The sequence below is a fragment of the Hypanus sabinus genome, chromosome 7 (assembly GCF_030144855.1).
Source record: "Hypanus sabinus isolate sHypSab1 chromosome 7, sHypSab1.hap1, whole genome shotgun sequence".
Lineage (NCBI taxonomy): Eukaryota > Metazoa > Chordata > Chondrichthyes > Myliobatiformes > Dasyatidae > Hypanus > Hypanus sabinus.
This window is the reverse complement of record NC_082712.1, coordinates 140,406,231-140,433,466: the sequence shown is the minus strand read 5'-3', so window position 1 is coordinate 140,433,466 and position 27,236 is coordinate 140,406,231. Positions and strand designations below refer to the sequence as shown.

The following is a 27,236-nucleotide window of genomic DNA, read 5'->3' as shown; positions in this document are numbered from 1 at the left end:
ATTCTTGAAATATAGCCATCACTGGTAACACTGGCATTCACTGGCCATCACTGGTAACACTGACATTCACTGCTCTGAACAGGAGACAATGTACCCAAATGTGCGGATCCTTCTGATGCGAGAGCATACCATTAGAAGCTCAAGTGTAAATGCATTATCTCAATAAAGTAAACATAAGACATAACGTTACACCGAAAATAAATGTAATGTTTTATTGTAATTCCTTTTATCTGAATTCAGAAATGAATCAGTTTAATTTCCAGGAATTGTAGTGGAAAAACTTCAGCAGACCTCAAATTAGAAGCTGACAACAATGCAACTTCAAGAGGAAACACCTGAACTTAATGTAACAATGCAGGAGCAGTGTAACTGCAGCAGTAACTATTTACTGGATTCTGGGTGAAAGCTCTGCTTAGGTGAATGGTATGTACAATATGTATTGACATAGCTTTGATTTTTTACCTTTTGTATTTATATAGTATGGGACTTCTTGCGCAGCAATGCATTATTGAAATTATTTGCATTCTCCTCTTCAAGGTATTTCCTGGAATTTTTGCTTTCTTTGAACATCTGCTCTCTAATTTTCTACTTCTGTTGCATTAGCAGCATCTGTTATCATATTTATACTTATTTAAATTTATTTTTCTGAAGACATGAAGTGTATTAAATCATCTAATCTTCCAAATGCATTCTATTTAGCCACTATCAGGGATTTTACGAGGAAATCGCTTTGAACATTTTGGCTGCAGCAGTAGACACAACCAGAATAGTTTTATGTCTGTTTGGACTGAAGCCCAGTTAAAGCTGTGCACTGCTTGACTGACGGCATGATGTGGTGTCTCAACCAAAATAAAAGTTCTGAGTCTAGTCTGGACTGCTGAGGTATTTATTTCAGTGGGTAGGAATAAATAGGAGTCCTATAATGCAACTCGTCAGTGGTTAGTAAAAAACTTAAGACCTCAAATCTCCTGTGATGTTGGAAAGATTTTTGTGTTTGTTAGAATACTGCTTCCTCCTTCCAGAGTTGCTCAAGCTTGTTCGACTGGGAAAGTGAACTGAGGATTTCAAAGGAGACGTGGAAGCTCGCAAAGTAGTGAAGAATTTGAAGTCGTTTCTGAATTTTAATTATTCTGGGGTAAGTTCTTTTGAAAGATGAACATGTGGGTGGCATTTACTGCACTGCTTTTCAGATTCTTCAAATATGTTTGTATTTTCATGTCAAGTCAGCTGGCTTGTTTGTTGGCAATGAGATATCCTGTCAGATAAATCATGCATGACAGACAAAAGAAAATTACCACACTGGGAAGCTGAGAATATGATTAGAATGTTTCTATTTTATATCCAAGATTTAAGAGTGTTTATTTCCTGGCAATGCAGGTTTACCAGTTTTTACAGAGTTCCTTGCAATAATATTATTCCAAACTGAGAATTATAATTGGAATCATATAGCACAAAAGGAACGGATTTGGCCTGGTACATGACTTATAAAGACCTCCCCTCAATTAAGCACATCTACATGGAGCATTGTTGCGGGAAAGCAGCATACACTTTCAAGGACCCCACCACCCAGTTCATGCTCTCTTCTCACTGTTATCATCAGGAAGAAAGTACAGGAGCCTCAGGATTCATGCTACCAGGTTCAGGAACAGCTATTATCCCTCAACTATCAGGCTCTTGAACTTACGAGGTTAACTTCATTTAACTTCTCTTGCCCCATCACTGAACTTTTCCCACTACCTATAGACTCACTTTCAAGGACTTTTCATCTCATGTTCTTGATACTTATTGCTTATTTATTTATTATTATTTCTGTTTTTTCACAGTTTATTTGCACATTGGTTGGATGTGATCGCTCATTGATTCTTTTATAGTTCTTGGATTTACTGAGTTTGCCCACAAGAAAATAAATCTCATGGTTGTATATGGTGACATATATATACTTTAATAAATTCATTTTGAAATTTGAAGTGATATTTGTAGGACAATGTTTGTGAAAAAGGTTAGAAAATGGATTGCAAGTCTTGCAATGTGTTTCAAATTCAAATACAAAATCAATTACTTAAGGTGGTATACAGTAATTTTTATTTCATCTAATTCCCCACACTTCAGGAAGACTACCTGGTGAGATTGCTTTTGATCATATTGCCTTTGAAGCTGTATCAGCATTTTTATAGGTATTGAAAGTGTGCAATTATCACTTTAATATTGTACATACCGTATCTTTTTGCTTTGGTTCTGTGTAATGAGTAGCATTTTATTTTCATTGTAGCCTTGGGTTTAGGGAAATTATATGAACTCTTAAAAATTTTAACTGAAAATTATAGTGGAGATTAATTGTGGAAAAGAATCATACATTTTTAAAAGAAATCTTGATTAAGAAGATCAATTTGAGACAATTCAGAATGAGAGGACTGGCAGAATGTGAATTCAAGTCCATCTGTATCTTTTGGTGCAGCAGTAAGTTTGCTGACTTTCAGGTCAATGTAATAGGTCTCAAGAGTAGAGCAAGGAGTATCCCTCCTGTTTGATTAGCTAAAGTTAACTCCCACATTTTCCTGCTCTAAAATGACTGTGTGACAATTTGTTGACTGTTAAATAATTTTGGATTTACTGTCAATGAGTTAAGTTTAAGTCTGGATGAACATACGGATATGGTCACAAATTTGGAGACAAGAAATGCTCTTGACTTTTATTCTTTCAAGCTGCTGTCCCAGGAATTCAGGATGAACCGTGCCTGGAGGGATAGTGGTTGAATGTCAGGGGTGGAATGGTGTTAGGATGAGGAGCACAGATCAGCTAAGGAGTAGCAAGAGGAAGTGGATGGTGACAGTGGATAGAAGAGTCATTTTGGGAAACTGGGAGTAGTAGATCCGGAATGAATCTAAAGTGCTGACCTGGGTCTTGCGTCCTTCCGCATGAGAAAGGATTCACAGACTCAGTAGTGGTGCAGCATTTAGGAATGCCACCTTGGCTCCAGGGATCTAGTTCGATCTGCTTCTTTGTGCTGTCAGTGAAGACTTGGTTCTCACTGTGACCAATGAGGATTTCCCCTGGGTGCTCTGGGGAAATACTCTCACATCTCTGTGATGTACTGGTAGCTATGATGAGTTACTGCTTGATGTAAATTAATGGCAAGAAGGCGAATCACAGGTAAGTGTGAGAGAGAATAAGTTGCAGACGAACAGTTTATTTAAAACTAAAAGAATGGAATTGCTCTTCTAGGAGCTGGCATGGATCCAACAGGCAACCTTCAAAATCCATTTAAAGATATGATTTGACATTGCCACACCAAAAGGGCCTGCCTGTTGGATTTCATGAAGTGATTATAACAGTATAGCTATCTCTCCTGCTTTTTTTAAACATCTTCAGTGACATATTGATAAACTGCATTTGTTGTTTACTAGAGTCCCCTCAAGAAGCAAATGTGGTTTAGATCTTTATCAAGTAGAACATAAGTCGGGGGTTAACAAAACTCTACATCACCACGCCGAGAATGTACCTAACAACATTACAGCTAAAGACAAGGAGCACAAGTTTTTGAAGAGAAGCCATGAAAACTTGCACCTAACTGACTGGGTCTTCAAGACAGCAACAGAAAACCAGCAGGGACATCAGCCCATCAGACAAAGTGAAAGAACAAAGTGGATGGGAAAACATAGACATCCCATATGTGGCTGGAGTTTTTGAGTAACTCAGAAGGATTTTCAGCAAACACCACTTCCCTGTGTTTGTCAAACCCACTCAGATAAAAACTCATCCACCCCAGGGATCCTACACCCAAACATAAAAAAACATAAACATAAACATAAACAGAGCAACATTGTGTGTACTATCCAATGCAAAGGGAACTGCACAGATCTGTATATCGGTAAGACAAAACAACCACTTCACAACTGGATGGCCCAACATGGGAGGTCTAACACCTCAGGTCAAGACTCAGCAGTATATCTACACCTAAAGGACACTGGATACATCTCTAATGATAGCAATGTGCACATTTTGGATGGAGAGCACAGGTGGTTAGAAAGAGGGATTGAAGAAACCATCTTTGTCAAACTGGAAAACCCATCCCTGAACTGAGAGGGCGGGGTGCGATATCATCTATCAGCTAGTTACAATTCTAACATCTTTACCACTGTCTCCACAATAGTTCACACCTCCATTCATGCAAAAATAAGACTAATGACCCCTCATTACCTCTACGACTCTTATCGAACATCATGTGATTACTATACCTTTAAACAACTTACAGAGTTTATAAGACAGGAAAAAAAACTTCCCACCATGGATCAGAACTGAAGGACCCTCTTGGATGACTGGCAAAATGTCTTCAAGATAACACAGCAAATCCAGTTGCCTTGAGTTACTACTGCTTGATATGCAATGACCTGGATGACTGAGAACCTTCATAGACAGTATAGTGAAGAAATCATCTGTCCTTCTAAGATCATTGCCACTCCAAGGCATTATGTATTGTTGCAAAATCTACCTTATTGTAAACTCCAAAAATGATGCTCTTTATTTTTCCTAAAAAGCACATCAATCAGCTTCATTCTCAAGACAATAAAGCATCTTATAGGCCACTCCCTTTGCTAAACCAATAGAAAACCTCCACTTTTTGTGTGTGTTTACATCATCCTCCCTGCTTTTTTAAAATGCAGTGACATACTGATAAACCACATTTGTTGTTTACTGGAATTCCCTCATATGGTTCAGCTCTTTAATAAGTAACCTTGAGCGGAAAATCCAGTACCAGATGCATCAATGGAATATTCTTCAACGCACACATCCTCATTGAGGGATCAGTAGTGGAAAGGGTGAGCAGCTTCAAATTCCTTCAAAATCATCTCTGAAGATCTATTCTGGGCCCAGCATATTGACAAAATTACAAAGAAGGCATGACAGCAGCTATATTTCATTTGGAGTTTGAAGAGATTTGGTATATCAGCAAAGACTCTTGTAAATTTCTACAGATGTACTGTGGAAAGCATTTTGACTGATTGCATAACCATCTGGTATGGTGGGGCCACTACAATGATTGGAAAAAGCTGTGGGAAGTTGCAAACTCGGCTAACTCCATCATGGGCACGAACCTCCCCATCATCGAGGGCTATCTTCAAAAGGCGATGCCTCAAATGGCAACATTTATCATTAAGGATTCTCATCACCCAGGACATGCACTCTACTCATTGCTACCACCAAGGAGGTGTAGCCGAGCATGAAGACACACACTCAGTGGTTTAGAAACAGCTTCTTCCCCTCTGCAATCAGATTTTGAATGGACAATGAACCCATGTACTCCCTCAGTATTTTCTCACTCCCTTTTTGCACTACTTAGTTAATTTAATTTTATCTGTCTCTCTTTCCCTCTATCCTTATTGTAATTTATAGTTTTTTGTTATGTATTGCACTATGCTGCTCCTGCAAAACAATAAATTTCGTGACATATGCCAGTTACATTGTATATGATTCTGGTTCTTTATAACTGCTGTGTGCAGCAAGCATATATATTGCATGATGAGGATTTTTCCAAAAACATAGTGCAGAACTCTTTACAGGATGTTTGTAAAGAAGTTGGAAGCACTTGAAGTTAAAGGGAAAGTGATGATGTGGATCTACAAAAGCCTTAATGACATGAAACTTAAGGCAGTGGATGAAGAGAGCTTGCCTGACAAAGAGCTATTTTGCAACTGAATTTACAAATAGTTAGTTCTGGGTTTATGATTCAACTTGTAGAAATAATGCCTTCTTTGGTGCAGGAGCAGTTTTACAATGTTTGCAGATGATTGTAAACAGCAACTCAATGCAGAGTGATGAGGACAGGTTGTTGAATTCAGGTGACATTTATGGAGGTTAAATCGTCCATATGATAGAAAATGGAGTTAAATTATTTGCTCAATCGATCTTGTAGATAATCCACCTTAAATAACATTATTTCAAAAATTATTTTAATGAACTGCGAGACTTTTGTATTCATGAGCACATATATTTAGAGACGGTAGAACAAAATGATGATGTGTTTATAAAATTTTACATGAATTTATAACAGAAGCAGAATATAAAAATAGAGTTAATGCTGGAAGTTTAAATCACTGATCATTGTATTGTAGTTAATTCTGTACATGGCACTTCCAGAAAGATGTAAAGGTGTTCAGAACAGTACAAGAGCTTTTTAGTTGTTGTGATGAACATCATTTATGAAAAGAACTTGAAAAAATTGATAATGTTCATTTTGAAAAAGGGTTAAGTTGAATTGATGTTGCTAAAATGATAGAAGGTTTAGTTCAAGGGGAAAATGTTGTTTGGTAAAAAGTCATAGAATTAAAATTGTTGGAAATATCTAAAGCAGAAAGGACAGTTTTTTAAATTCCCACTCAGAATTGTTGGTATCTTGAACATTGCAGCAAAACAAGGAAAATATTAAAAACAGGAATTGTTGAGTCAACTGATGGGATAAAAAAAAGCTGATGGAGGAAAAAGCAGGGCCAGTGGTATGGATATTACGTGTTAGCTGGACAAGGTGACTGTCCTTTAATAGGGCCAATGAGCTTCATCTCTTCAAGATTCTGTGTTTTCATCGATGAGGTGACTCCAAGTGATCCAGGTAATGTAATACTGATGCAGAAAAAGAGGCAACATGCACACAACACACACAAAATACTGGAGGAGCTCAGCAGGCCATCATCTATGGAGGGGAATAAACTGTCAATGTTTCAAGCTGAGACCCTTCATTAGGATCAAGAGGCCATGTATTTCCGACAAATCTAAAGAGCTTTTACCTAAGGCTGTTGCTTAGATTCCCATTTCATATCAGTTTGCCTAATTTGTTTCCATTATTTGCTCTTTTAATGACAATGTATTAGAAATTTTGTATTGAGCACATGCTCTAGTATCAATTTGGGATCATTTCCCTGTGATTTATCCAATAGTGTCATAGAGTCTTTCTTCATTTACCTGAGAGAGGTTATAGTTTAATCTCTATGCCAAAAGTTGGCTTCTCCAGAGTCACTATTGTGCATATTGGCTGCCCTCGCAGAGCAGGCCATAATAACATCTACCCAGGTAATGGGAGTACTAGCATGCGTGGAAACCTGACAGGGCAGATTTTAACATGGTCTTCAGGAGAGATGGGAATGTATTTGAAATGTAACAGCATTGCTTGGGACCAGAAGGAGAAGGATAGTTTGAAGACATGATGCTCCTTGTAAAGAAAAGAGATTATTTTTCGATGGATGATAATGTTGGTTTTGGATGGTTGAAGAACCTTGGAGGGAAGGTTGGTTATTATGTTATGCTGAGCCGAGTCCACAACTCGCTGCAGTTTTTTTGCAGTCACAGGCAAAGCAGTTGCCATACCAAGGTACATTGCATCCAGATAGGATGTTTCCTGTGGTGCACCAATTAATAATTGGTGAACGTCAAAGGGGACATGCCAAATTCTTTAGCCTCCTGAGGAGATGGAGACACTGATGAGGTTTCTTAGCCATTACATCAATGTGGTTGGACCAGTACAGACTATTGGTGATGTTCTCTCCTCAATTTGAAGCTCTCAACCCCTCGACCTCAGCACCATTGATGGAAACAAGGGCATGTATATTACACTCCCTCCACTTCCTGAAGTCACTGACCAGCTCTTTTGTTTTGCTGACATTGAGGGAAAGTTGTCTTGACACCATGTCACTAGACTCTCTATCTCCTTTCTTTACACTGACTAATTGTTATTTGAGGTACAGCCCACTACCACTATCTATCTGCGAACATAGATGGTGTTTGACCAGGCTCTGGCCATGCTGTGGTGAGTGTATAGGGGGCTGAGGATGCAGACTTGTGGAGCACCGGTGATGAGACTAATCATGGAGGAGGTGTTGCTTCCTATTCTTACTGTCATGCTGTTCAGGAAGTTGAGGATCCAATTGGAAATAGAGGTATTGAGTCTCAGGACTAGTACTGTTATTTTATAAAGAATAACCTAATGTAGGTACCTTTAGTGTCTTGATGCTTCAGAAATGTAGAGCCAGGGAGATAGCACCAGTCATTGTGCCGTTGCAGACTGGCAAACTGCACTGGGTTGTGGTTGTATGACCGACTGGAGGTGATGCATGCCATCACCTGCCTCTTGAAGCATTTCAAGATAGTGGACGTCAAAGTCATATTTTTGCACCAGAACAGGCTCCTGATGACATTCACTCTTGGGAATTGCAGCTTTCGACCTCAACACCATTGTTGTTATCAGGAGCATGTGCACTACACTACTTTCTGAAGTCAATGATATACAGGGTTGAAGGAATATAGATCATATGCAGTCAGAAGCGGTTAGTTTAATTAGGCATTATGCTTGGAACAGACATGTCTGTTAGCACGTAACTAGTGCAGGGAAAGTGAGTTCAGGCTTAGTGGTATGTTCTTCGTGTGAGATGTGGGAAACCAAGAGACTACATTTGCATGAAGTGCATCGAGCTGCACTTAGAGACTGTGTTAAGGAACTGAAACTATCCCTGCATGACCTTTTGCTCATAGAGGAGACTGAAGAAATGACAGATAGGAGGTAGTCACCACTATGTTGCAGGAGGTAGGTAGCTGGGTGACTATCAGGTGATGCAAGGGGAATAGGCAGATAGTGTGGAATAGACCTGTAGCTGTTCCCCTTAATAAAAAGTATACCACTCTGCCTACTGTGGAGAGGAAGGAGGAAGAACTCGAAGAGTGGGGTTAATCCACAGTGACTGGGTCTCTGGCACTGATTCTGGGCCTGTGGCTTGGAAGGGAAAGTGGAGAAGAGGAGGGCAGTAGTGATTAGGGAATCCATAGTTAGAAGAGCAGACAGGAGATTCTGTGGACATGAAAGAGACAGCAAATTGGTAAGTTGCCTCCCAGGTGCCAGGGTCAGGGGTGTCTCAGATTGGGTCCACAATATTCTAAATGAGGAGGGATGACAGCTGGAGGACATGGTATATATTGGTGGCAATGACGTAGGTAGAAAAAGGGACAAGGTGCTGAAGAGAGAATATAGGGAGCTAGGCAGAAAGTTGAAAAGCAGGATCTCAAAGGTCATAATTTGTGGGTTATTGCTTGTACCATGCGTCGGTGAGGGTAAGAATAGAGGGTTTTGCAGGTGAATGCATGGCTGATGAATTGGTGCAGGGGGCAAGGTTTCAGATTTCTAGATCATTGGGAACTCTTCTGTGGAAGGCATGAACTGTACAGGAATGACCGTTACACCTGAACCTGAAGGGGACAATATCCTTGCAGGCAGGTTTGCTAGGGCTGTTCGGGAGGATTTAAACTAACTTGGCAAGGGGATGTGAACCGAAGTGGTTGAGGATGGGGCAGTTGGTGTGCAAGCAGATGTGGTGAGACTGTGAGGAAGGACAGACAGATAATAGGGCAAAATTGCAGCCAGTGGGAAAAGTTGAAGTGAAACTTAGCGCAAAAAATGTAAAAGATGCTGAAAACAGGACTGATTGTGTTATATTTGAATGCAAGCAATATACAGAATAAAGGAGATGTTCTGGTAATGCAGTTAGAGATTGGCAGGTATGACATAATGGGCATCACTGAGATGTGAATGAAGGAAGATCATAATTAGAAACTGACCATCCAAGGATACATCTTGTATAGAAAGGACAGGTGAGTGCCTCTGTTGTTAAAAAAAAAGAAATCAAGTGCTTAGAAAGAGGTGGACATAGGATTGGAAGATGTAGAATCTTGTAGGTAGAGTTAAGAAACTGTAAGAGTAAAAAGACACTGGTGGGAGTTACATCCAGTCTTCCGAACAGTTGCTAGGATTGGGGTACAAATTACAGCAGGGGATAGAAAAAGGCAGTAACGGGCAATGTTGCAATAATCATGGGGGATTTCAATATGCAGGTAGAATGGGAAAATCAAGTGCTGGATCCCAAGAGATGAGATTTGTAGAATGCCTATGAGACGGCTTTGTAGATAGCTTGTGGTTAAGCCCACTATGGAAAACACAATTCTGGATTCATAATAGGATTGAATTCACCCTGCAGTTTGAGCGGGAGAAGCTGAAGTCAGATATATCAGTATTACAGTGGAGTAAAAGGAATTACAGAGGCATGAGAGAAGAGCAGGCTGAAGTTAATTAGAAGGGGACACGATCAAGGATGATGGCAGAGTAGCAATAGTGGGAGGTTCTGGGTGCAATTTGGAAGGTGCAGGATAAATACATCCCAATGAAGATGTAGTATTATAAAGGGATGATGATGCAACCATGGCTGACAAAGGAAGCTAAAGACAGCATACACCAAAAGAGGGCATATAATGGAACAAAAATGAGTAAGAAGTTAGAGGATTGGGAAGCTTTTAAAAGCCAACAGAAGGCAAATAATAAAGCAATCTGGATGGAAAAGATGAAACACAAAGGTAAGCTAGTCAATAATATAACTGAGGCCAGCTTCAGACTTTTTTAGACATATAAAGAGTAAAAGAGAGGCAAGATTGGAATCAGACTGCTTGGAAACGACACCTAATGAACTTAATAAGTATTTTGTCATTCATCACTGTGGAAGACACTAGCAGTATGCCAGAAATTTGAGAGTGTTAAGGGGGCAGAAGTAAGTGTAGGTGCAATTATGAAGGAGAAGCAGCTTGGGAGGCTGAAAGGACTGAAGGTAGATGAGGTACCTGGACCAGATGGACTGCCCCCCAGTGTTCTGAGATAGATGGGTGAAGAGATTGTGGTGGCATTAGTCACTAGATTTTGGAATGGTTCCAGAGGATTGGAAAATTGTGAATATTACTCCTCTCTTTAAGAAGGGAGATAGGCAAAAGAAAGGAAATGATATGCCGGTTATCTTGACATTAGTGGTTAGGAAGATATTGAAGTCCATTCTTTATGATGAGGTTTCGGGGTGCTTGGAGGCACGTGATAAAGTAGGCCAAAGTCAGCATGGTTTCCTTAAGGGGAAATCTTGTCTGACGAATCTGTTGGAATTCTCTGAGGAAGTAACAGGCAGGATAGACAAAGGAGAGTCAGTGGATGTTGTTTACTTGGATTTTCAGAAGACCTTTGACAAGGTGCAAAACATGAGGCTGATAAGCAAGGTAAGAAACCATGGTAACATAGGAAAGGTACTGGCATGGATAGAAGATTGGCTGAGCGGCAGGAGGCAAGAAGTGGGAATAATGGGTGCCTTTTCTGATCGACTGCCAGTGACGGCAGTCACTGGTGTTGGGACCACTTATGTTCATGTTATATATCAATGATATTGATAATGGAATTGATGGCTTTCGGCTAACCTTTTGGATGGTATGGAGATGGGTGATGGGGTAGATAGAGTTGAGGAAGCATTGAGTCTGCTGAAGGATTTGTGCTGATTGGGAGAATGGGTAAAGAGGTGGCAGATGGAAGATAGTGTAGGGAATTGTATGGTCATGCACTTTGTTAGAAGGAATTAAGGCATACACTATTCTCTAAATAGAAATCAGAGGTGCAAAAGAACTTGAGAATCCTTGTGCAGGATTCCCTAAGGTTAATTTGCAGTTTGAGTCAGTGGTAAGGAAGGCAAATACCATGTAAACATTTATTTCAAGAAAACTAGAATATAAAAGGAAGGATATAATGTTGAGGCTTTGTAAGGCATTGGTCAGAGCATACTTGGAGTATTGTGAGCAGTTATAGGGCCCTTATCTGAAAAGAGATGTGCTGGCATTGGAGAGGTTCCAGAGGAAATTCATGAGAATGATTCCGGGAATGAAAGGAATCATTCAGGGTATTTGCTGGCTCTGGGCCTATACTTGCTGGAGTTTAGAACAGTGATGGAGGATCTCATTGAAACCTATAGAATAGAGTAGGATGTGGAGAGAATGTTTTGTGTAGTGGGGATGTCTAGGAATTGAGGGCACCGCCTCAGAATAGTGTTTAGAACAGAGTGGAGAAATTTCTTTTACCAGAGGTTGGTGAATCTGTGGAATTCATTGCCACAGATGGCTGTGGAGGCTGCGTCATTGGGTATATCTAAAGCAGAAATTGGTAAGTTCTTGGTTAGCCAGGGTGTCAAGGATTACAGGGAGATGGTAGGTAAATGTGTTTGAGAGGGTTAATAAATCAACCATGATGGAATGGTGGAGCAGACTCGATGGGCCAATGGCATCTAGTTCTGCTCCTATGCCTTAAGGTCTTATGGTGATTGTGGGGTGAAGGATGGAGGGCAAGATCCATTGCTATTCTGTTCTGCTTTAAAGAAAAATACGGAAAATCTAAAGCCATATAGTATTAAAAGTTGACATTTTGCTAATTACTGTTGTATCAATTTGAAATGAATTCTTAATATATCTTGAAATTTTGTTTACAGTTGAATTTTGTGATCTTTTCTTGGTTCCATAATGAGTTTAAAAGCTTTATGGTCTCTGAAAAATGTAGTTCCTGACAAATTCAAGCTTTAAATGTTCTTTTAAAAATGTAAGTCTATATTTCTGTGTACAAAGAAAAGAAAAGGAGTGTGGCTTCTTTTATATCTTACACATATTTATAGGAATGTTTGATGAGGCTTAAGATAGTTTAGGGCGGGGTTCTGAATATGGGTAAGGGTGTTCTATTTTATCCAAAGCTTAAAATTATGGTTTAAAATTGCAAGCAGAATTAAGAATTAAAAGACCCAATTAGCAGCAACAGTAATTTAATAGAAAACATGCTCTAGCAGTGTTCAGTGGCATATGGACCGATGTTTGAATTCTATTATTTTGAGTTTGCATTGCAAAAAAGTTGAGCTTAATTCATTGAATGAATTAGGATTAAGTGAATTTTATTATAATTTTAGTGAATGTAGATGTAAAGTTACCTTACTATTAATCTATTAATGTATGTTGGGGGATGGGCCAGGTGTGTGTGTGTGTGTGTGTGTGTGTGTGTGTGTGTGTGTGTGTGTGTGATAGTTTGAAACCATTGCTTTCAGTGAACTTTCCAACTTACTTTTACTAAGTTCTCATCAGAACTTCACTTTTAATGAATAATTATGCCAACTTAATTTAATTTTTCATCAAGAAAAGCAATTACAATTTAAAAGTGACCCTCCTAATTCTGTTGACAGTTTATTGGAAGTGTATCTTGGACAGTTTTGTCATGTGTATGTTATCGTGCTTCTTCAATATATACAAACATCTGTTGTGGTGAAGCCTTTTCCTTTCTAGCTGTCCAGACCAATCTGTCTGCTGTAAAGTGCTCTGCAAGCTAAGTTTGCATTACTCTTATTAATGGTGCATTTACAAAAACCTTCTTCTGAACCTGCCTCACTGCAAAACTGCATCTTGCATCCAACAAGCTTCTTTCTAGAGGAAATTTAAACTTGGCATCATCTTTGTTTTACAAAGCTGCAGTCAGTTTATTTCTCTTATTGCTACAAAGTACAGGGGAAGCACTACCACCCTGTTTTCAGAAAATCCTTCAAATTCATTGAATTTGGAAGGGTGAACCATTGCCCACGTTGTTCCTCAATGCAGTGTAATACTCTTGAGTTCTTTTGATGAGGAGCAAGGTTCATGTGCCCAAAACCTAATACCTAAAACAACCCAGACATCTGCATCTGCTGAACCTCTTGTGTGCTTGAATTAAAGCTCCATTTAAGCAAATAATATCCAAGCACATTACCAGCTGTCACTAGGGAAAAATATATTATCTTCACTTGCACATGGAAATCTTTGGCCTGTTCCCACTCATAATGTGGAACAAGTATCTGGGAAAACATTAAGCACCTCAACTCTGTGAAATTGGAACATGCAGAGGTCAAGAACAAACAGCAGAGCCTTTCAAACGACTTGTGCATCCACCTGATCAAGAAACCTGTACTCTGCCTGTGAGAGAATCTCTGGATCACCACCTCAGAGATCACTGACGTATGTTTGAAGTGAATAATCCTCGTGCTCAAGAAGCAGTTGAAGGATGAAAATAGGAATTTTGAAGCTTCTAAGTTCTTATCAATATATTGAGATAAGCCACAAACTTCCCCAGTGTTTCTACGGTGCTTGTTATTACCTGACACTGAAGGGAAGTAAACCATTCCAACTTAAAACTTGGTTCTTGAACTGGTTGCCACACTGGAAGTGACACTTATTTGCTGCAAAGCCAGAATGACCTTGTTGGAGTGTTGATGTGACAGGCCTTGCAATGTAAGGAGTCCTTTGCTTGAACACTGGATTTTCTTTTCAAAAGAAAATGCAATGTTTTTGTTTCCTTTATCCTTTCATCAAAATCCAGAAAATAGGCTCATCGGGATTTCATTGTTTGGATGTAGCAGGAAATATGGTAGATGTTTTTGGGGTAGTGAGTCTTGGGCACCTTAAGAGGTGTATCAGAAAGGCTTAGATATGGTGGGAAAATGATGGTCTCATCAAAGCTAGCTGAAGCCAAGCCTGTGGCAAGGAGAGGGTGAGATCAGGGATTCTCCTTGTAGGGTAGGGTGAGGTGGGATGAAGTGGACTCTAGGTCATTCTGGCACTTGTGGATACAGGTGGAAGGGAGGGATTAGAATCAGAATCAGGTTTATTATCACCGGCATGTGACGTGAAATTTGTTAACTTGGCAGAAGCAGTTCAATGCAATACATAATATAACAGAGAGAGAAAAATAATAATAATAATAAATAAAATAAAACATAATAAATAAACAAGTAAATCGATTACATATATTGAATAGATTATTTTTAAATATGTGCAAAAACAGAAATACTGTATATTAAAAATGTGAGGTAGTGTCCAAAGCTTCAAAGTCCATTTAGGAATCGGACGGCGGGGGGGGGGGGGGGGGGGGATATCAGTAATATCAGAACATAGGACACAGTACAGACTAAAACAGGCCCTCAGCCCACAATACTGTGTCGACCTTCTAACCTACTCTAGGTTAGACCTAACACTCCCCTCCTCTATAGACCTTCAATTTTCTGTCTTTCATGTGGCTATGGTAGAGGCAGATACTGCACATTAAGGACATTTAAGAAACTCTTAGATGGGCACATGGCTTATAGAAAAATGGAGGGCAATGGAGGAGTGAAGTGTCCCTCCTACATACTTCTGCAAGTGACAGAAATGCTACACCTGCTCAATCACCACACCCCTTACCTCCATTCGGAACCCCACATGGACATTCCAAGTGAGGCAAGACTTCACCTCCAAATCTGTTGATATCGTCTATTGTATCTGGTGTTCCTGATATGGCCTCCTCTACATTGATGAGATCCGACATAAACTGGGTGAACCCTTTGCTGAGCACCTCCACTCCATCTGCCAAAAGCGGAATTTCCTGGTGGTTAACCATTTTAATTCCTATCCTCATTCCCGTTCCAATATATTGGTCCATGACTTCCTCTTCTGCCATGATGAAGCCACTCTCAGGGTGGAGGAGCAACACCTCATATTCCATCTAGGTAGCCCCCAACCTGTTGGCATAAACTTCGATTTCTCCTTCTGGTAATTTTCCCTTCCTCTCCCTTTTCTTCTATTCCTCCTTCTGTCCTCTTACCTCTTTTCCTCATCTGCTTATTAACTTGCCCTGGGACCTTCCTTCCCTTCTTTCTATTGTCCACTCTCCTCTCTTATCAAATTCCTTCTTCTCCAATCCTTTACTTTTCCCACCCACCTGGCTTCACCTATCACCAACCTTTTTATTATGGCATCTTCCCCCTCTCCTTCTGGTCCTGATGTTGGGTCTTGGCCCGAAATATTGACTGTTCATTCATTTCCATAGATGCAGCCCAAACTTCTGAGTTCCTCCAGCATTTTCTGTGTGTTACTGCAAAATTATGCCCTCTCACATTAGTTACTTCTGCCCTGGAAAAAGTCTCTGGCTGTTCACTTGTTCTATGCCTCTTAACAACTTGTATACCTCTATCAAGTCACCTCTCATCTTCTTCTGCTCTGAAGACCAAAGCACTAGCTCTCTTGATCTATCCTCATAAAACATGTGCTCTAACCCAGGTAGCATCCTGATAAATCTTCTCAACATCCTCTCTAAACTTTCTGTCTACATATTGTATATTCTTCCTGGACATGTCTAACAAATCCACCCCCCCCATCTAAACCTTTCGCCCGAAGGAGGCACCAGTCAATATCAGGGAAGTTGAAGTCACCCATGACAATAACACTGTTATTTTTTCATCTCTCCAAAATCTGCCTCCTGATCTGTTCTTCAGTTTTTCTGTTGCACTTGGGGATGAGGGAGAGTCTATAGAATAGTTCCAAAAGAGTGTTTACTCTATTCTTGTTTCTGACTTTCTGTTACATTGATTCAGTAAATGATCCCTCCATTGTGTTCTCACTTTCTGCAGCTGTGATACCCTCCCTGATTAGCAATGCCACTCCTCCACTCTTTTAACATCCCCTCCCGTCCCTTTAGAAACATTAGGAGACAACATATAACCTAGGTGTCTTTTGTGTCCGGAATTTCCTATCTGCTCCTCTAACTATTGAACCCACTATCACTATTGCTCTCCTGTTCTTTCCCTTTCCCTCCTCAGCCACAGAGACTGACTCAATGTCAGAGGCCCAGTGGTTGCAACTTTCACCCCAACAGCATCTGAAGCAGTATACCTGTTACTGAGTGGAATGAGCTAGTCTGCACTTTCTTTCTATTCCCTTCCCTTTCCTGACATTCACCCAGCTACCTGCCTCCTGCAAGTCAGGCGTGACTATCTCCCCGTAGCTCTTATCTATCACCTTCTCATTCTGCCGTATGAGCTGAAGGCCAGCAGCTGCAGCTCCAGTTTCCTAACATGGGCTGTAATTAGCTGCACCTGGATGCACCTTACATATCTACTTATCAGGGAGACTGGAGGTCTCTCAGAGCTCCCACTTCTTGCATAAAGAATATATCACTGACCCTGGATCCATTCTCAATACTCTAGCTAGGCACTGATAGACAAAGAAAGAAGGAAACTTCCCTTAGCCTCCATTGGTCCACACTAAAGCCTCTTCAGCCAAACCTTCAAGCTCTCCACTCTAATCCTGGCCCACTCACACAAAATCCACTCTGCTTAAACCTTAATTCTTTTTATAGGCATTTGCCATGTGCCTAATAAATCACAATATCTCAACCCGTCAAGAAGTTGGTGAGAGAGAGTGGAGACGTGGTGGGGGAGTGACTGCATGGTAATGTTATAAGAAATTCTTCCAACATTGAAAAGAAGAAAAGAATTGCGCAGAAATGGGCAGTCCCGAGGATAATGTGCTTTTGCCCTCTTCTTTCCCACTTTTTTTTTTTTACAAAGACTGGTGAAGATAGAGCATTGCTTCAGAATGTGACATCCTGTTTAGATATATTTTGTGTGTGGGTGTGTGTGTGTGTTAGAATACCTTGTCACATTTGTATGCTGAATCTACAGCTGTCTATTGGTTTGATGTTAGTTCTTGTCTTACTAAATAAGAAAGTGTCTAATAATTCTGTGTACTGGAGTTTATCTGAGGTTCTTAAACGTTGATTGGATTGTTTCTAATATTTCTTTTCACTATGACCATCAAGGGGATTTGTAAATTTATAATTCTGATTCATTTCATTGATAAGTCATTTCTGATTATGGTCCACTTTGGCTAAAGTTTCTTCATATTACCTCAAATTTCTTTCCTACAGTTAATAAAAGGGTTGGATTTTCTCTGGAGAATTATTAGATCTTAACATGTTTGAACTAATATTCTATTTAATTTGGCCAATGTAACAAAACTAAAGAAACATCAGCAATAATGCAATAGATCTCATTCAATTTTTCTTTTGTTTAGTGCCATTTGTAAGAGGAAATTTAAGAAAGCTGAAACATGGGAAGCTTTTATAATGAGTGGTAATTTGTGATAGTAACTGCTTTGCTCTGGCATATTATTTTGTAGTATATTACACTATGAAGGCTTCCAAATTGGATTACTGATTTGTTTAATTCTTAGCACAAGCTGTACAAATAATTGCAGCCATCTGTCACACGGTAGAAAATCCAAGAACCATTTAACAAGTTCAGGCAGGGTCTATGGAGAGTCCCTTGCCCTCACTGACAATATATTTTCAGAGCAAGTCCTTTTATTTGAGTGGAAACTTTCTGAAAAAGGAAGCTTTATAGTTGATGATAACTGAACAGATTATCTTTGCGATGGTAGGTATTGCCAAATATAAATATTTATGTTGCTGTTTATAAATATTTTAGGATGTTTCAACTTACTCTATTTTCCCTGCTCCTGCTCACGCTATTTCCTCTCGCTGTCCCTGGTGTTTTGCGGATCATATTTAGTAGTTATGGTTCATGACTCCGTGACCACAGTAACACAATGCAAGCTTATGACCTTAATGTACAATTTGGGAAAAAGCACATTTGGAAGTTGATATCTAGATGTCTTTTGTGTCTTGGTGTGTGTGTTAGTGTACTGTACCTTGTCAGATTCATATGCTGAATCTTCAGCCATCTAGTGCTTTGCAGTGGTTCTTCTCTGTGTACAGGTCTAGGCTCGTCATGCATAGACTGATGAAGGATGAAGGTTCTTTAGACCGATCCAAAAGAAATCCGCAGATATTTGTTAGGTATGCCAGGTTACTTAAGGATACCCAGCAGTCTCTTGATAAATACCTTCCTTCTCTGAGATTTCAAGAGATTTACAGTGGTTCAACCTACAGAAATCGGGCAGAAAAGGGTTGTATGTGGGAGCAACTAAAGATTAAGAAATTAGCTTTATTTATCGCATGTATATCGCAATGTATGCTGCTGCATATGCCATTTGTGTCAATGACCAACTCAGTGTGTGGTTGTGCTGAGAGCAGCCTGCAAGTGTTGCCATACTTCTGGTACCAACATAGCCCACAACTTACTAATCCAAATGTCCCTGAAATGTGGGAGGAAACTGCAGACCAATCACAAACTAGAGGAAGTCTGCAGATGCTGGAAATCCAGGCAACACTCACAAAGTGCTGGAGGAGCTCAGCAGGCCAGACAGCATCTGAGGAAAAGAGTACAGTCGACGTTTTGGGCCGGGACCCTTCAGCAGGACTGGAAGAAAGTGAGGAATTAGAGTAGGAGAGCAGGCGAAGTATGAAACTGTAGTACCTGGAATAAACACATGTGGTCACGAAGAGGACATGCACATTCTAGTGTTCCGTATTTCCAATTCTTCATCAAATGCAGAGTTATAGTTTTACATATTCATTACCTTTCTAAAGATCTTGCAGCTTAGTCAAGAGAGGATGAGGTAGTCAGTCTGGCATTGGTACAGAGAAATCAGCTTAGTTCATCAGCCCCAAACTTACTAATGGTAGTCATAGGTCCTGTAGCCAGATGATGGTTGGTGTGCAACCTGTTTCCTATTTCCTCTGAGGGTCTCTGTCAGGACACTTGTGCCTCTCTGCGGTGACTGCACCAACCTTGACTCAGTTCCTTAGCCTAACAGGTATGGGCAGTACAACTGATGTGACGGCTACAGCTTTCTTTCTGGTGACCCTGTGTGATGTTGCTTCTGGGGTGGAGCTTTGGTCTTGTTTTGTTATGGTTGATGCCTCCTGAGTTGATTAAAGTACAAACTCTTTGGCAAATGATAATGAACAATGAATTCTATATGTTCCAGCTGGATCAATCTATAGAAAATATTAACTTGTGCATAAACAGAAGTTGCACTGATTTTACCAGGCATCTTTCATAAAATCTGCTATTCTGAGGTGTTATTTCAAAGATTCAAAAGATTTAAAGTACATTTATTATCAAAGGATATATACTTTGAGATCTCAAAACCTTGAGATTTGTCTACCTACAGGCAGCAACAAACAAGAGAACCCAATTAAAAAAGCAAGACCAACACATAATGTGCAGAGAAGGTGAAAATAAACACAAATTATGCAAACAATAGAAGCAAGCACCATCATTCTGAACCAAGTTGAGTCCATAGGCCCCGAATCTCTGGGGCAGCCAGACTAGGCTGGAAGCCTTGGTCTCAGTTCATCATACAGTGGGGCAAATCACTGTGCATAACAGTGGGAGCAGTCTGACAGCAGTCTGTCAGCCTCAGCGCCATGGAGAGAGGAGTGAACATCAGGGGAGAGCGAGGAAAACTGGCCTAATTCTCACCTCTTGTCCCTGGGTAATCTGTAGTTTTCATGTCTCATTTGTTGTTAACGTGGATAAGGTCTGAAGGTATTAAAACAGTATGCTTTCAATATGTGTGACTATTTAAGATATGCACCATGCGATCAATAACTTTTCAACAGTTATGCAGTGGTTAAGGTTTCTACTGTATGCTGTGGTTTTTTTTTATTTTATGTTTACTGCTAATACGAGTGTTTTGACTTTGGCTAAAGATAAGGAGCCATGTTGGTCAACTTAGGAATGTTGTGGCAGCCAATCAGGATTGTGTGAATATGTAGTCTAACTCAGATTCCTGAAGGACAGTAGGCTGGTTTGTGTTTTTTTGGTGGGAGGTGTGGAGAGGGGCACAAGGGAGGATGCCTGAGAATGCTGCATCAAGGAGAGACCCCGTTGTAAGAAATGCTTTGTGCTGATGGAAGGTTCCAAGGAGGAAGTGCCGATACTTCTGAGTTAGCCAGTTCGTTCAAGATGGTCTTTGAGGGAAGTCCAAACTGTGGCTTTCATGCAGAATGTGGGTTCCGTGCGTGGGTACAGCGATACACCTGTTTATTTCAGAACTGAGCTCTATTGTTTATCTGCACATTCGACAGGTTTATGCAGGGAATGCTTTCTCTGCGACTCCCTTGACTGCTCACTCCTCTCCACTGGTTTCTCCTCTGACACTTAACCCTGTAACCATGCTAAGTGTTACAACTCCTGCTTCACTGCTATTCAGAGCTCCAATGCTCCCTGGTGAGGTGGCACTTCACCTGCAAATCTCTCGACATTTTTATTCCAATGGGTGCTCCTGGAGCCAAAACAGATGAGGGAGATCTTAAATTCATTCCTTGCATCTACATTTACTCAGGAGATGGATACAGACTCTATAGAAGTGAGGCGAAGCGGCAGAACTTCACGGACCCTGTACAGATTGCAGAGGGGGAGGTTTTTGTTACCCTGAGGCAAATCAGGGTTGATAAATTCCCAGGGCCTGACAAAGTGTTCCCTCAGAACCTAAAATTGAGTTTATATACTGGGAGATTTGAATAGCTTGCACTGGCAAATTAAATTTCAAATGATGTTCATGGTTCAACTTCTCTGACTGTAATGGTTGCAAAAATGTTTAACTTATTATGGAGTCTAGTACAACCTGCTAAGCCTGACGATAGGATTTTTGAGGATGTAGTTAAAGTCTTAAAGGACCATACTTTTGGGCAGTTCATGGTTGAAGCAGCTCAAACTCAACTGGTATGAAGTGCACTTAATTGATGGGAGAACTGGTCTGCAAAAGGTGTTAAAGAAATATGCAGAAGTATTCATTGGAGAGTTGGGCAGAATGAAAGGAATTTCCGTTAAGCTGATGTTATATCCAATGCAGCATCCAAATGCCTGAATGCAAGACCTGTTCCATATGTCCTCAAATCAAAGGTAGAGGCTGAATTGGAAAATCAGGTCCAAGGTAAGGTACTGGAGCCAGTGTGTGTAATTAAATAGGTTACTCCAGTGGTTCCTGTCCTAAAAGGGGATGGGTCTTCAAGGCTTTGTGGTGACTTCAAGATAAACATTAACCTGATTCTTATGGCTGGACCAGGCCCTCTTCCCTTCAATGACCTTTTTGAAGGGTTGCCCAGAGCACAGACATTTAGCAAGATTGACTTGTGTCATGTGTTCTTGCAGATACATCTTCAGCCAGAGTCACAGGAACCGTTGGCCATTGTGACTCACAAAGGAATGTACAGGTACCAAAAGCTTCTGTTTAGCATCACATTGGCTCCCACACCTTTTCAGTGAGCAAGGGACCAGATCCTGAGTGCGTTGACAGGGGTGCAATGCTATTGGATGATTTACTCGTTACTGGGAAAAATGAGACATGAGCACCTACGAAACTTGGATGCTATACTACAAAGACTCAAGGAATATGGGCTAAAGGTCCAGAAAGACAATTGTGAGTCCTTTCGACCTTCGAATCAATATTTGGGCCAAATGATTGACAACTCAGGGCTTCACAAGGTGCATCAGAGGCGAAGGCAATCATTGTGGTTCCATCACCAGAGAATATATGAGTCAATTAAGATCATACTGAGGGCTACTAACATGTTGTGCAAAGTTTGTTACTAATTTAGCTGGCATGCTGAAATCACTTCATGAACTTTTTAATAAATCAACACACTGGAAGTGGACAGATCACTGTGATGAGGCTCTTAACAAGATCAGAATAGCTTTGTCACAATCTGAAGAACTCATACATTTCAACCTGTCATTGCCCATACAGCTGTCCTGTGACACATCACCATATGATGTCAAGTGAAGAGCATCCAATTGCTTTCACATCAAGGACATTAAGCAAGGCAGAAAACGACTGTGCCCAGAATGAGTGGAAAGCATTTGTAATCGTCTTTGGAGTTAAGAAATTCCATCAATTCCTCTTTGGTTGATGATTTACACTACTGACAGAACATTGCCCCTTGACGTCAAGTTTTGATTGTCATAGGGCATTCCTTCCCTGACTGCTGGTCGAACGCAGTGTTGGGCTCTGTTACTATCTACACAGTACAGTATAGGAGGTCTGAGCACCATTCGAATACTGATGGACTATCCAGAAATCCCTTAGCTGTTACAGCTCCAGAGACGTCCCCAAAGGAGATCTTTCACTTCAAGGAAGTACCTACAGCTCTGACGACTGTCCAGAAGTGCCCACGTACCGATTGTTCTATCTAAAGTGACAGCCATGGTAACTCACGATGGAAAGGAGAGGCAACCATAGAATTGAAACTTTACCAGGCTTGATGGAAGGAGCTCACAGTCCAAGCAGTATATTTACTATGGGGCTACTGTATTGTCACTCCTCCACCATTAAGAGAGCAAGTGCTTGATGACTACATGCAGGGCACTGTGGGATCGTGCACATGAAAGAAATCACATGCATCTACTTCTGGTAGCCAGGACTGGATGTCACCGTTGAAGAGAAGACCAAAACATACCTACATTGTCAGTGAGTGAGAAACGTTTCTCCACTTGCTTCTTTGCGCTAATGGGAATGGCCGAGGATTCACATAGGTTTTGCAGGACTTATAGAAGGCCGCATGTTCTCAGCTGTAGTGGATGCACACAGTAAATAGCCTGGGGTTGCCATCATGAAGAGCACTACATGTGAAAAATGCATTGAGGAGCTGCATTCCACCTTTAGCCATTGGGCTTCCTCAACAGCTTGTAAGTGACAATGGCTGAACTCCTGTCAGAAGAGTTCAAGGCCTTTTGTGGCTATCTGCTTTCTGCCTTCCTCAACAGCTTGTAAGTGACAATGGCTTGAACTCCTGTCTGAAGAGGTTTCAAAGGTTTCAAAGGTACACATAATGTCAGAGAAATGTATACAATATACATCCCGAGATACTTTTTCTTCGCAACCATCCACGAAACAGAGGAGTGCCCTAAAGAATGAGTAACAGTTAAATGTTAGAACCCCAAAGTCCCCCTCAGCTCCCCTCCCTCCTTAATCAGGGAGAAAGAGGTGTCTCCATTTCACAGCAAGAGGGGAGACATAACAAACAACTTGCTGGTTTACGATATTAAAAGTCCATTGCATTGCTTTATCTGAGCTCTGTGCCCAAAGATCTCCAGTCTCTGGGCACACAGCCAGATATCTTCTGACTCCCATGACGCACCGACCTTCTGCTGGGACACCGACCTTCGATCTGCCCATCTCTAGAGCCACGAGATCCCAGGCCTCCAAAGGCAAGCTAAGCTCTTAGGCCGCATCCTTGGCCTGTCAGATAATAGCCAGTCATGAAACCCAAGAGTGGGTCCCATTCCCTCAAAGAACTGAAGTCAGCGTGTAGCTCCAGGTCAGGGTCTTCAAAAGAACCCTGGAAAGGAAAAATAGAGATATTAAAGATGGAAATAGAGCTGTTTCCGAAGTTGCAAGCAAAGGAATCACCATTTAGCACCTCTTCAAAACGTTTATGGAAGCAAATGGTATTCAGCTCATCAAGTCAGCACCATATCATTCAGCCACTTATGGCCTCACTGAATGATTCATACGAACAATAAAACCAGCCCTCAAGACCTTAGTCGGAAGTGGACCCCTCAGTCAGCACTTGAGCACTTTCTTGCTGACATACCGCAGCACACACTGCTTGCCACCACCAAAATGGCTCTGGCCACTGTACTAATGCTTTGCACCCAGCTTGACCGATTCGACCCCCAAACACAAAACAGATTTTACTAAATGAACAGAAACTCCAAGTGGAGAGACAGAGTGCAGTACAGAAGTTCCACAGCAGGAGGGAGAATACCTGGCTGAAAATACACCTCTAGAACAAAGTGGATACCTGCGATGGTGGTGGCACAAACTAGTCCTGTGTCATACACAGTGGAAACTAGTACCCACAACATCTGGGGAAGGCGTGTTGATCAGCTGAGGCTGCTGAAAACTAACACAGACTGGCCAATCCAGATCCAGTTGTAGAAATGGGACAGGATTCCAACAGAGTGATGGCAGAAACTGTTAAGATCAAATGACACAGCCAGTGCTCCTCCATCACCTGTGCTTTCTGAGGTGCCCCACCCCACCACTGGCAATTCTGTACCCAAGCTAAAATGTATACAAACACCACCAAGAGATAAAATGACTTTGTCAGCATCCCCATGTTGTTGGTACCCTCCCAGGAACAGGCAGTTTAGTGACTAACCCTCAGCACATGGGGCAGAATAATTCCCAGGGTCATGTCTGGAAATAGAGGCAGTATAACCCCTTTCTCAATTTAGAAAGAAAAGTGTTTTGTTGTTGGTTGAATTTGATGATTACTCTATTGAATTTTAATAGTTCAGCAGCTGGTCTGTGTATGGGAAGGGGGGGGGGAGAAAACTTTAACATAAGGGGGGAGGGGTATGTTATCTTTTCATTTATGTTTTGACTTATGGGTTACTGTCAAACTTCCCTATGTGTTTTGTACTGAACATAATGTGAGGGCATTCTGGGGAGAAGATTTACAAGCAAAACAAACAGCTGAATGTTTGTTCCTCACTCTCTGTCTCTTGTGTGTGTTATTCATGGCCACTTGGCTTCCCAGAGCCATAAATGTAAAAGAAACAATCTTAGCTATTTACAACAATTTGCAAAATATTTGATTGACAATGGAATTAATTAATGTTGGTTAAGGTTTCAGGTCACGGACCCTTCTGAGGGATATTCATTAAAGCTGTTTTTAATTTCCGTGGGAAATGCTGAGTATTTTCATCAGATTGTTTTTGTTTCAAATTCCCAATATCTTCAGATTTTTGGATTTTACAAATGCTAAATCATCTTCAGTCTGTTTGGTAGCTTCTTTATCCAGCCTTAGTTATAACTTCACACAATGATGCCAGACATGGACTGCTGGAGTCAACTATAAAAATATTGCACGTCTCACCAACACGCCCAAAGGTTTGCTTGGGACGTGATTACCAAATCCTGCAATGTCAGATAGCTGAAAATTATTGCTATTTTAATTGGACCATTTAAAGAGCTAAAGGTAAGTAATTTATAGTGAAATTATTTTACTGAGCTGTGTCCTTTCTTTTTCTGAACTCTTTGGAATGTGTGATTTAACTCGGTTTATAATTTAAAACATTCGTGTTTTGACATTTGTCTTTTTTGAGTTGTTTTTCATTTTTTGAGTATCTCATCTGCTCTTTCTAGCCTCTTAGTTATTCACTATGCAGTCTCCAATTAAATCAACACAACACAGAGTTCTTGAGCTGGTATAGGGTGGGCAAATTACATAGAAGATAAACTTTGACAGATTTCATCAAACTTTCAAGTATAAGAAGTCAATGAAGAAAACTGCCAATTAATGCAAACTAATGCCTGTGTTAGGACCTCGTTACATTCACCTATGCTGTAAAGAGATTCTTTACTCTAGTTTATTTGCAGTGGCTACTAGAGTATTCAATTTCTTACTGAAATATTTATCACTATCATGCTACCAGTATAGCGAGCAGAAACAAGCTACTACTTGTCATACATGTCTCTACACTTGGATTTCGTTCATTTTGAAGTTTGAGTGAAGACTTGCGATAGATTATGTAAGTTTTTCTTATTTCATTTTGTCATATTTATAATTTCTTGTAAGGACCATGAATTAAGACTATTGTCCACATTGAGAGATCAGGGAAGATGAAACCATCAGTTTTGCTGAGAATACTGCATTAATTTTTTGGCAGGTCCACATAAAGCCAATCCCTTCCTAGGGCTGCATAGAGAATAGATTTTGAAATGTATTTGAAATAAAATTGCATGCACAGCAAAAGTCTTTCAGGCAGAGTGTAACATACATTAAAGATAAATTTATGTCTTTTTGCAAAATTTTCAGAACAAGTTCCTTTGTACAAGATTGCAAAATAGAAGATCTGAACTTCACTACAGAGAGTACAATGAGTCAGTTTTGAATATTACTTAAAACACACAAGTGAGGAGATAGTGATATTCAGTGTTTAAATTCACAACTTTCAATTTAATTCCCATTGATCAGGGGCAGGATGAAATTGTGCAATGTCAAAATTGGTTAAGTCAGCAAATTCGGCTGTTCTGGAGTACTTGTAACCTGGCTGGGGGTATTGAGAGACATGTTTGCCTCAGTGAAAGTTTATGAATTCTTTTGGTACTTAGAGTAATTGTTGTTCCTTTTAGCTTCCAAAACAAGCCAAAAATGAAACTACCCTTTATGGTCTCAATTAAAATTTCTGTCTCCTCTTTAAGATTCATATGACAGTTTTCAAAATGTACAAGACCTCTTTACTACTAAGAAATGTCCTTGAAATGGAACAGTAAATGGAGTTGTTCAGGATTTACTCCTTCTAGTGATAAGCTATCCAAAGTCCAAGGGACATGGAACTTGATTTCTGCTGATTTGGTACGTGCTTATTCTTGCTTGTGAAGCTCCAGCTTTGAAGAATCTCAAAAAATTTGTAATGTACAAATTGTTTCATTTGATCAAGAGAGCTACATTATCATACTTAAAGATTTCTTTGTAATTGGTATGCAATCTTAAGACTTTCCTCTATGTTAAATTCATAGATAATATCTTAGGATGTCTGCTGATTGGAAAAACATACCACTATCAGGTCTGGAACTGAGGTTCCCAACAGACTGCTGGTTTGCAGTCCACACATCCACACAGCTGCATCCAGCTGTGAATATTATGTGAATATTATTATTTTCTGGGT

General features: G+C 40.4%; 1 protein-coding gene across 2 annotated transcripts in view; it reads left to right on the top strand.

The window, feature by feature from the left end:
• The first annotated feature begins 1,027 nt into the window (after positions 1 to 1,027).
• Positions 1,028 to 27,236, top strand: part of LOC132397261 (protein inscuteable homolog) — a 400,127-nt gene continuing 373,918 nt past the window's right edge. The window contains exon 1 of one of the 2 annotated variants that reach the window (XM_059975774.1): positions 1,028 to 1,135. The gene's annotated coding sequence lies outside the window, so the exon portion shown is untranslated. Of the gene's footprint in view, positions 1,136 to 25,408; positions 25,544 to 27,236 lie in introns of those variants that run through there. The other variant, XM_059975773.1, reaches the window with a different exon arrangement.